Source organism: Dendropsophus ebraccatus, chromosome 2 (genome assembly GCF_027789765.1).
Source record: "Dendropsophus ebraccatus isolate aDenEbr1 chromosome 2, aDenEbr1.pat, whole genome shotgun sequence".
Classification (NCBI taxonomy): Eukaryota; Metazoa; Chordata; class Amphibia; order Anura; family Hylidae; genus Dendropsophus; species Dendropsophus ebraccatus.
This window is the reverse complement of record NC_091455.1, coordinates 185,503,787-185,513,866: the sequence shown is the minus strand read 5'-3', so window position 1 is coordinate 185,513,866 and position 10,080 is coordinate 185,503,787. Positions and strand designations below refer to the sequence as shown.

The window sequence follows — 10,080 nt, the reverse complement described above, 5'->3', positions numbered from 1 at the left end:
TTATCCAGAGGATAGGGGAAAAGTAATTTTTTTTTTTCTGGAATACCTCTTTAATGGTTTAATTAAATTATCCAGAATGACTGGAATTTTTTTATAAAGTGAAAAAAAGTTTTATTTTCATTTTAGGTCAGGAGAGTAATAAAGTTTTACAACCATAGAAAAAGACCTGCTCATAAGTCACTATAAGCTATCTAAAGCTATAGGCTAAATCTATAAGCTTGACTCTCTGTTCTCTTACCGACAGGTGCATGATTCGGCAATCATGTTTTCATATTCTTTATACAAGATATTTTCTCAGTTCAATCATAAGGACACTGATTGGACCATAGGAGTAAGAGACACAAGAAGGGTGTGGGATGTTTCCATCAGTCACCTGGTTAATAAATTTCTGGATAATGGCATGGTTGGGTGAATTATACCCTGAATGCAGAAGTCTGGGGCAATCTCCCTTGCAGTAGCCAGGGTTGTACCAGTGTGGTGCAGTAATCAAGTGATCCTATCTTAGTTGATGAAAACTAACCCAGAATAGACGCAGGGAGCAATGATTCTTGAGTTGTTCACTTTGGTTGGAAATTTTTCGGAAGCTTAATGCCAAAAGCCTTACCATGCTGTGGTTTCCTGCTAGACTTGCGTGGCATAGCCGTTTCTGAATCTGTAGTTAAAGTCTTCTCAGTGGAAGGATTATGGACTTTAGGGTTGAAGTAGATGAGTATGAAGGGGACAGGGGAAGGCTGAAACAGCCAGCAATCTTGTGGTGCGTTTCTCAATACTCCGGATTATGAGTTGGACATCCAACATCCTCCATTCTGCGGTAGAGATCTGATGTTGTGGCCGTCTCAGCTCACACCCAAATTCCAGGTCAATGGAGAGGAGTCCAGCATTCGGTAGAGGATCCACCTTACATATATAAGAACTGTCCCCAAAATACGTTGTTTAGGAATACATCATCAGTGCCTTTACCAGCTCTTTTTTAGGTTATGTAGGATAAATGTAAGACTTTGTATCCTCCATTTCTTTTCCGTAATATAAGGTGCTTAACTGACAGGCCTTACAAGTCTCACCATGGCTCCAGCTGGTCTACTTGCTTTGGGTCTTCCATTTGCATTTGCTGACCTCTTGTACAAATTCTAGCATAAAGTGTAGGTGCTGCACACTCAGGTCATGTTTTGCTGCCATGTGAGACTTCAAAGGCCCATAGTCCACCAAGGTCCGAATCAATCGAAGAGAATGAGACCTGGTGATCGCACCTAATCCCTTCATCCCTACAGCAGGGAGTGTTGCAACCATAAGCAGCCAGAGGAGCAGCAGGTGTGCAGGTATCATTGCAGCAGTCTATTGATACATTTACTCGGAGCAATAATTCGCCCCAATCGATTTTGAAGCAATGATTTGGTTTTCATAACGATCAGCGTTTAGACGAATAAATCGTTAGAAAAATTGTAAGAAAATTCGTAAGAAAAATCGTTAATGCGATCGTTTTTAAGATCGCTTAAGCCCATCTTTTACATAGGGTGAATCTTTGAAAGGCTGTTTACACAAAACGATCTGCGAATTTTTAGCGAACGATAAACGACAATTTGAGAACATGTTGAAAGGTCAAAATGAACGATTTTTCACTCATCGCTTGATCGTTTGCTTGATTATCGCTCAAATGCGATCGTTATTGCGAAAATTTGAACGATAATTGTTCCGTGTAAACGCAGCATATCATGTGTCACTCTCATGGAAGGCAGTATAGTGAGCAGGTCTTAGCAGACTTATGAACAGGAGAAAAAACTCTGGGTGCAGCAGCATCTGGCTGGAAAAAAATACATTTAGTGAACTCTAATTATCAGATCCAATGTATGATGTTTTGTGTTTTAAGATCACATAGATAAATTATACATGGAAAGAAACCTGTAAAGGTTGTACAAAGCCAGAGTGCTCATGTAAGTCCAGAACGGAAATATCATCGGAACAGCAGTAACCAATCTTTTTGGTTTTTTTTAACTTTAAAAATAAAAAAATGTTTAAGTTGAAGCCTGTCTGTCAGGGCTACTTAAGGTTATATTTTAATAGATCGGAAAAATCAGCACACTAAGATATATAATATGTTTATTTATTTAATTTTTTTAAAAAATATTTTTAGTTTTATAATGGGCAAGGGGGTATTTTAAGCTTTTATTGCGAGGGAGGTTTATAAGTTTTTTTTTTTATACTTTTAAAAACTTTTTTATTACACTTTTTCCAACACAATTTTTTCCCACTGTAAAACATGCGATCATTAGATTGCATGTACTGACCTATGCTATGCCATCTCATAGCATAGATCAGTGTTATCAGCGATCTATGCATAGAGCCTGCCTGAGAGCAGACTCTATACATAGATGGCCGATCCAACAGGACGGAGGTAAGTGACTTACCCCTGCCCGTCGGTACAAGTGATCAGAACCCCTGCAGACAGGAATCCTGTCACTGAGTACCTTAAACGCTTTCATCGCTATAGATCGTGGTGTTTAAGGGGTTAAGGAGAGGAATCGCGACTGCCTCTCATTATGCTCGTCTCCGGGACACTGATGTGTGCGGGGCCACTCTCACTGCAGTGGCCCCACACACATCATTCAGCCGCTGAAGTAATGTAGAATATAGAATGTAGTCCACTCCTAAAGTGAGTGGTGTGCAGAACTGCTGGGAGGGTTTTCAAAGGGTGTCCTGCCACACAATCAAAATATTAAGTACCCTTTCTTTTACAGCTCTTTTTTCTCTCTATACAAAGCCTATATGATTCTACCCCGCAGACTTGCTTGCATCTGCTTGCCTCTCTCTTTAGCCTGTGAGAGCTGCCCTCCAGGGATTTTCTCCTTTCTGGTCATACTTTTAACTGGTGTGTAAACTACTTACCCTCCCTGCTGCTATCTATAACACTGAGAAAGCATGAAGTCAATCTAACAATTTAAAGCGTAACTGTCATTTTTTTTTTATTGCAGAAATCAGTAGTATAAGCAATTTTAAGAAACTCTGTAATAGGTTTTATCAGCCAAAAAAGCCTCTTTCTGTACTCAAGAAGCAATCTCCAAGCCTCCCCCCCTGACTTCTTATCTGTGCATTATCAGACAAACACGTCTTCATTACAGAGAAGCCAGTGAAGACGGCTTCTGCTCTCTCCATTCTATCCTTATGGAGGGGGGAGGGGCAGAGGGAGATGAGGGAGCAGGAAGAGGTGACATGAAGGTCAGCTGTTTGTAGACTGTCTGGGCACCTAAACCGCAGGATTCTGGGGTCAGAAAGGTCAGTGCTTATCTATGAACTTACTGAGAGAGGATTGCAGGGTGTTGTGCTTTGCAAGACTGATCCGTGCTCAGTCACTCCTAACAGCCCCTCCCCTCTCCATAGCCACATAATGGACACAGAAATCCTGCTGCTTCTGCAGTGAGGGGGGAGGCTGGGAGATTGCTTTTTCAGTACAGAAGGAAACTCTTTTAGTACATAAAACTTATTAGAGAGTTTCTTAAAATCGCTTGAACTGTTGATATTTAATGTTTTCAAAAAAATGGCCCTGAAATGACAGTTACGCTTTAACTTATCCTTCTCTAGCAGCTGCATGACAGGACTATTTAGAAGGTCAGTTCCAGAAACAAAACAACAATAAAAACAAAACTAAAGTACAGTAAAGATCCATAGCAGTAGTCATTAAACAGGTGTGCAGCAAGCCGGGGTAATGGGAAGAGAGTGAGGGGAATGGGGAGTGGATGATGGTGATGGTAGTCTCTCCTGGTAGTGTGGCGCTGAGCTCCTCTGTGAGGGGATGCACTGAGGGCTGCAGGGGGAGAGTGTGCTATACCTGCAGGATAGCTGGATCTTGTCAAGGTCACAGGTGGGCACGAGGGCTTCTGCAGGTACAGGGGGACTCTCTGGCGCTTCCCTGGTATCACTCTCTCTTCTGTGGCTGCTGCAGCGGTTTCTGTAGGGGGGCTGCACCCGTGTGTAAGGTGGTCGGTGGTGTGGACCTGTAGTTCCCCCGGGGCCAACCCCAAAATACTGCTGCCTGGTAATATGGCCCTTGATGGTGGTGTGGTGCAGGTGGACCAGACAACAGGGAGACAAGGAGGGAGGCAGTGTAACAACAACTCCTTTACTGTTAGTCTTGCAGATGTTATACAGTCCTTTAGCATACAGTGGTGAATACTGGCGGCTTTGACTGGGTTACTGTACTGATGGAGAGTCTGGTGGTGTGTAGAATGCTGATGGGCGCTGTGACCCTGTGGATCTCTTCCCCCAATGGTGCTTGAGTCTGTTATCCCTCTCAGTCTGCTAGGGAGCTTCCTGCTTCCATTACTGGGCCGGGCCTTAGGCCACAACTTTCGGGTCCCAGAGGTATCCAGGGGTCCTAGTCAATCTTACCCCCCGAATTTCAGGAAGATGGGTACAGAGGCCTCAGTTATCTCTGCTACCCAGTATGCTCAAGTCCTTTGGCTTAGGGGTTCTGCCCTTAGGATTCCCACTAGAGAAATACCTTGTATCTCTGTAAATACTTCTGAAGAACTCTCCTCTGGTTCAGTCTCTCCTCCTTTATCTCCTTCCCCTTCTTTAGTAACAAGCAGGCTTGACTGGCCTGCCTGCAGAACAACCACTAGCTGCACTGTATAGTGGCTGTACACACTGAGCACTGAGCTCTGACTTGCCAGTCTGCACACTGACTGGACTGAACTGAACTGAACTCTACTTCCTGTCACAGCTAGGTCTGGTGAGGAGACTGCTCCTCCCCCTTCTAGCAACTTCCTATGGGATTAATACACTATCTCTACACTACCTAGAGCAGTTCCCACTAGGGACAGTAGGTGTCGCTGTTGTGTGGTGTGCAGGGTGAAACATGTAAGCCATTCTCTGCCTGCCAGTTACAGGGTACAGAGAAATACAAATAACAGTTGAACATAAGACATGTTACCTCCTAGAATAGACAATAAACTGCTTGTAGACAGGTGCCATCCTCAGCCCAGCCACAGGAACCATGCTCTGGTATACTACAGGTGCAGGCCCTGAACTTTCAATGACTGTCAATATCACAAAAATAATGCTGGTGGTGGGGAAGGGGTGGGGTTATTATGGTGAATTGATGAGGAGTATCGTGGGATCATTTTATGTTTAGTTTTTTTATGTTGCATGTTATAAAGTTGCCTTGTTAATTGGATCATTAAAAATGCTTAAGTCACTGCCATGATGCTGCCAGGAGGCCGAGCACGCCACTGCCCATTCCCTGTCCTTTCCTGTAGCAGGGACATTTTTAATGGATATATGTATCAGGGCTATCTGCTAGCAGGTACCACATCTTTTTCCTGCAAACTGAGCCAGCTTCAATTAACATTGGATATGTGCAGATTTAGTCTGTATCTGGCACTCTGCCATCTGCGCCTGCTGCTACAGCAAGATGAAGTGTCAATGCAGATAAATATCCAGTAAGAGAAAGTGTCATGGAGCAATTTTCGGCAAATAGTTCACAGAATGGAGGATATCAACCCCATACAAGAATTATCTTGCAGAGATTATTTGTCTCATCTTATGTCCCAAGGTGAACCCCCTATTACCACTCCAAACCAAATACAGCTATAATAAATGTTTATATGTCAAGATCTGTTCTATTTTTGTTCCCAAGAGAGAAGGGAGTCTGGAATTAAAGCCAAGGTCTGTTTTAAAGAACATGCCGTTTATGTGTTTATCAGAATACCTCCATGCGGCATTTTAATAATACTGTCAAACACTGCATCCAAATGTTACTTACTGACTGTGCAGTGCTCAGCAACAACTTTAGGGCTATAGGGCCATATTACACAGCCCAACCCTGCACTGTAAGTGAGCACCGATCTGCTAGATTGGCTCTCGCTTGCCGAGCCCATACACTACTTGATTATCGTGCAGCGATGTCCACACAACCTTTGCTTTAGGGTTAAAATAATAGAGATATACGTACCTGTTCAAGCTTCCCCAGTGTCTTCCAGTCTTTTCCCTGCTTACCACAGCCATGTTAGGGACTTTTGACAGGACAGTACCGCGGTCATTGATTGGCTGAATGGCCTGTCACTTCAGAGGTGGAGGCGGTTGCAGTGAGCAGAGAAGACAGGAACAAGACTGAAGGACACTGGGGGAGCCTGGAAAGGTAAGTATAATGTTTATTTTCTCTACACTGTCATCAGCCATTACCCATCACATAGACGGAGTGATGAGTGGCTGATAGCCGATGATTTTTAAACATGTTTAAAAGGCGTGGACGCGTCATCAGCCGCTCAGCCGCGATTGGCTGAGCACAGTTATGCTCAGCCAATCGTGGCTGAGCTTCGGATGACGCTGCAGAGGGCGGCCGGCACTCGGGAAGATCCGCCGCCCGCCCGAAGAAGACGTCACTGCTGAGGATCGGAGACCGTGGTCGGCACGTGACAAGTGAGTATAGCGCACCACACTTCCGGGTACACGGGTGGGGGTGGTGGGACACGGGGAAGGGGGCCATTCACAGACATAACATACATTACAAAGTTGTATAACTTTGTAATGTGTGTTATTCTGTGAATAATTTTTTAGCCCCGGACAACCCCTTTAAGGAAACCTCTTTATCAGATAAGTCCCTTATGATCTGGTGGTCTAAGGTTAAAATACCTAGTGTCCAAAGAAGATAATAAATCATAAAATATATGATGTTAGATCACCCCAAAACAACTCCCGGGAGTGACTGAGTTCCTATTCAGTAGCACGAAGCTGGGAATGCTCAGGCCGACTCCTGGTGGTAATCCAAATAAGATAAGGTCTTCAGCTCCATAAAAATGTTACCTTTTTATGAACATAATAAAGAATAGACTTAAGGCCAAGGGTTAAAGGAGGCGTACCACCTGTAGAGCCCAACACATAGTAGACACACTACCATCTTCAGGCTAGGACTAAACCTAAACGGGGTGACAGATCACTTCTTACATTCACCATGTGCACAAATATTATGGATGGACGAGGTGTGCAGCAAAACCGGGCAGTTCACTCCCCAATATATTGTGATCACCCTGCTTCGTTAGTGCTTGGCGTCTACTAATGTGGCCCTGGATGTCCGTAAGTTTTTAATGCACACTTAAATAAAGAAGAGATCACGAATCTGGTGAGTGCCCTCATCTATTTTCGTGTGAATACTGGACATTGACTACAGCTTTGGGATAAGACAGTCAAGGGATACTGATAGATTTCCCAAACAAAAGTTCAGCGACGCACTCTTTTCGGCGAATTGAGGCTGAGGGGTAGGCCGAGATTGGTAATTTTTTTTTTTTTGAGGGTTGATTATTATTATTTATCTTATTTTACAGTTCGCATTGTCAGGACGCGTTGGAAGTCAATAAGGGATTACTATACTGAAGGACAACTTGAGCAATCAAATAGTGAGTGATCACCCTCTAAAAAAACCTATTCCAAATGAGGAATCCCTTTTTTTACCTCACAACAACCCAAAGTGTTCGGAGGTAAGTGATCCTGTTAATTATTATAGTTTGTTTTTTTGTTTATTACTCTGAACTTAATAAAATTTTCAATTTTCTCTAGCTCTGATGGCAACTACAGCAGGAGGCGGACCAGGGATGGTCATGAGGAAGCTGGTTCATCCTAGATGTTGAACATCATCCACTACCATCACCACCACCCCCACTACCATCATGACAGCTGCTGCAGCCACCACCACCGCCACCACCCCATCCTCTGTCCAAACCCTGTCGTCCCCCGGCGAACTCCTGGAAACCTCCGCACAATGGATAGGGGGTTTGAAATGGAGTCACAAACTCTATCCCTTATTATATCGTCTCCTATGAAGATTTATTTATTTATTAAAAAAAATGTAAACAAAAGTCTCATGTTCAATATTTTTAACATATATATATATATATATATATATCTTCTGATTTATATATATATATATATATATATTTTAACATCACTTCATTATTTTAGCATAAAAATACATTACCTGCCCGCGCTCCAGCTTATTTTTCTGACTCCATGATGGCAGATGACAGACATGCAGTGGTTGTGGTGGAGTTAGAGAAGCAAGCTAGAGCCATTGGCCGCACATTAATAGCGGAGCATGCCCAATGAATGATGATTTTTTTGTCTCTATTTAAAAGAAGCGATAACTGGTTAGATTCTGCCAATTATTGCTCCATGAAATAGGCCAGATATCCCTCCAGGGAAGGAAAACCTGTTGCCACAGGGTGCCTCCCATTGTGGTGATGACCAAACCACCCTGATGCGTAGCCCCTAAAGTCCCACTCGGTTATGAGTATTGGAACATAAATAGGGGGATACCAAACCGAGTGGGACTTAAGGGGCTACGTATCAGTGCGATTCCACTGTGTGAACGGTAGAGCGGAAATCCCATTGAAATCAATGGGAAATTGCTCTGCTGCTATTTTTTTTGGCAGAATTTTGAGTAGAATGGGTGGAAAATACACACGGATTCTGCTTGAAATTCCTCTCAGTGTGAATGAGCCCTATAATTAGATTGTCGCTGTGGGGGGGGGGGGGGGGGGGAGCATTTTCAGGCTAGCCAAAGGTTATCTAGTTTATCAAATATTTACCCTGGTCACAGTTTGAGCAGTATATGTAACCAATTAACAATTCTCAGTAAAGTTACGATATTGTTGATTATTTCTATTGTAAAAAATTCCATTGCCAAAAATGTCTTATGTAACCAATTAGCCATAGGGCCAAGGCATAATACGGACCAGTAATATGCACCTGTATGCAGTCTTCTGTGCTGCCATATGGTGGAGTGTCAGATTTGAGAATAAATGTTTGCCAAAAATGAGCATAGGGACCATATTACAGGAAGAAACCTGTGTCTTGATGCAGCTCTGCAATACATCATAGTTTACCACCATGTCATCCTAAATGTAGAGTAAAGTGGCTGATGTGAGCAACTAGTGATTAGATTTCATTATACCCATCAGTTATGTCTTCCTATGGTAAATTAAAAGTCCCAAGGGAGAAGAGGTTACTTCACTGTAAAACCATCAATGACAACACTGTGAAAAAACTGTCCATACTAACCCACTATTTTATTGCTTGGATTGTTATTTCCATGTAATTTACTTGTTAAGCACTTAAATTCTCAGACAGCTACTTTTATGGGAATATAAATACCTTCAATGTGTCCTCTACTCCTGTAAATAATATTTTTATAGTAATTTTGGCATTTTATTCCCTTATATATTCTAACATGCAGACTCCCCCCAAAAATGGGGACCCACACAAATAATATCAGGAATTTAGTGGCACTATTTGAAGTGACAATATAGGAGCGATAAAGCAGCTATGTTAAAATGTCAAAAGGGGCCACCAAATCAGACTGATGCAATGTGTTATGACTAGTGTAGGGAATGAGATGGCATTATTTGATTACTGGAACAGTTTTTTTCCCCTAGCAAACTTTGCATAGATCAATAATAAAAGAGAATGTAAAAAACTTGTAATATATCTTATCAGACAAAAAACACCTCCTTCTTCTGTTATCCAGCATCTCCCTTTTCCCTGCTAACTGTCATCCACTTTGAAAAATCAGCTCAGCCCTGTCCTGTAGTTAGCTATGGGATTAAGTCTTAAAGTGACTCTGTACCCACAATCTGACCCCCCCCCCCCCCAAAAAAAAAAAAACAAAAAAAAAAACACTTGTACCGTCAGATAGCTGCTTTTAATCCAAGATCTGTCCTGTGGTCTTTTTGGCAGGTGATGCAGTTATTGTGCTAAAAATCTACTTTTAAACTGGCAGCCCCGTGCCCAACGGAAGTGGCCTGGATTGTGTATGCATTAGGCTGGCACAACCTCTCTGTACCTCCTCCCCGCCCTCCTCATCATTAGGAATGCTTCAGGCACATTGGCTCCTATTCCTCACCTGTGTCAGCACGGCACATGGGCAGGATCGTTAAGGACCTGTGCAATGTTCAGCATGGAGAGAATGTTCCAGTGGCATTCCTAATGATGAAGAGGGTGGGGAGGAGGGACAGAGGGGTGGTGCAAAGTTAGGGCACAGATACTCCCGTAGGGCACGGGGTTGTAAGTTTAAAAGTTGTGCAGCTATCCGAAGGT

The 10,080-nt window shown here is 43.0% G+C and overlaps 1 pseudogene; it reads right to left on the bottom strand.

Moving 5' to 3' along the window:
• Nucleotides 1-234: 234 nt before the first annotated feature.
• LOC138784206 (bone morphogenetic protein 15-like) lies at nt 235-1,099 on the bottom strand (annotated as a pseudogene).
• Between the last annotated feature and the right edge of the window lie 8,981 nt (nt 1,100-10,080).